This window comes from Manis pentadactyla, chromosome 19 (assembly GCF_030020395.1).
Source record: "Manis pentadactyla isolate mManPen7 chromosome 19, mManPen7.hap1, whole genome shotgun sequence".
In the NCBI taxonomy this organism is placed as follows: Eukaryota; Metazoa; Chordata; class Mammalia; order Pholidota; family Manidae; genus Manis; species Manis pentadactyla.
In genome coordinates, this window is record NC_080037.1 from 25,209,319 (window position 1) to 25,210,534 (window position 1,216).

Genomic DNA, 1,216 nt, shown 5'->3' on the forward strand with positions numbered 1-1,216 from the left:
AGAAATTCTGATCCTGCATCTGCTATGAAGTTAGTCTTATTGTCAGGAACTCCCAGGTGAGGCTTTTTGTTTCTCTCCACACATTGTCCTCCTTTGTGGGTGCTTTTATTTGTATAATTCACTCTTCTATTGAAGAGTCACCCTTTTTTGGGGACCAGCCTTTTGGAGGACTGTGATCTGATATCTTTTGGATGCCTGTAGCTTTTTTTTTTTTTCTTTTCTTTTCTTTTAAAAAATATGGAACACTTCATGAATTTGCATGTCATCCTTGCACAGGGGCCATGCTAATCTTCTCTGTATCTTTCCAATTTTAGTATATGTGCTGCCAAAGCAAGCACTAGGTTTGTTTTTTAATTTCACATTCATTAAGTTAAAAGCCAGTGACCTGCCCACCTGTTTTTGGAGAGCCATTAGTTTCAGCCCTTTGTTCCCCACTCTGAATTTCTTCTTGTCAACTTTGGTATCTGAACATTTTCCCATTCTTTTCCCAGATCAGATGAATTTAAAGAGATATTTTAAAATCTAGCATATTAAGACTATTTAGTTGGAGGATAGCTAGCCTGCTATTGGCTTATATATTTGAAATTTATTCAAGTTTAAGTTTCTATGTATTATTAGAATCATTTATAATTTAATGTGAGATATCATGTTTCTTCAAATAGAATAGATTATATTCCCTGTTCACTTTTTGGATTACATGGGTAGTGTAAAAATTCACTTTTATGGAATGTTTTGTTATATTCATATTAGCTACTATAATAGGTGAACCTTAAAAATCTCTGTTTAAACACAAGGTGACATTTATTTCTGCTCACATAAATTCCCTGGGCAGTGGAAAGAGGGAGGTAATTCTGTTTCATGTAGTATTCAGGGCCAGAGGCTGGTGGAGCCATTGCCAGCTTTAATGCACAGCCTTCAGATGGCAGAGGGGGACCGCCGCGCCACCAGCTGCTTGGGGCCGGGGGCGGAAGCTCTGTGTGTCACTCCTGCCCTGGCCCGTTGCCTGGGGCTCAGTTACAGGGCCCATCCCCGAGGGGCTGGAAATGCAAGTTCCTTGGCACCCGGGAACTTGGAATGGGGGTCTGGATCTTTGGCGGACAGTCTATCCCTACTATATTCCTCTTCTCTGGCCACCAAGTATCCATACACCCCTGTTCACATACACTGAACACACTAACCCCCTCCCCAAAGAAGCAAACCTGAAATCTGCCCCAGT

The 1,216-nt window shown here is 41.2% G+C and overlaps 1 non-coding gene across 1 annotated transcript; it reads right to left on the reverse strand.

The window, feature by feature from the left end:
* Positions 1-231: 231 nt before the first annotated feature.
* On the reverse strand, positions 232-338 carry LOC118929538 (U6 spliceosomal RNA). Its single transcript, XR_005031615.1, has one exon. It is a non-coding gene; the product is annotated as a U6 spliceosomal RNA (small nuclear RNA).
* Positions 339-1,216: the final 878 nt, after the last annotated feature.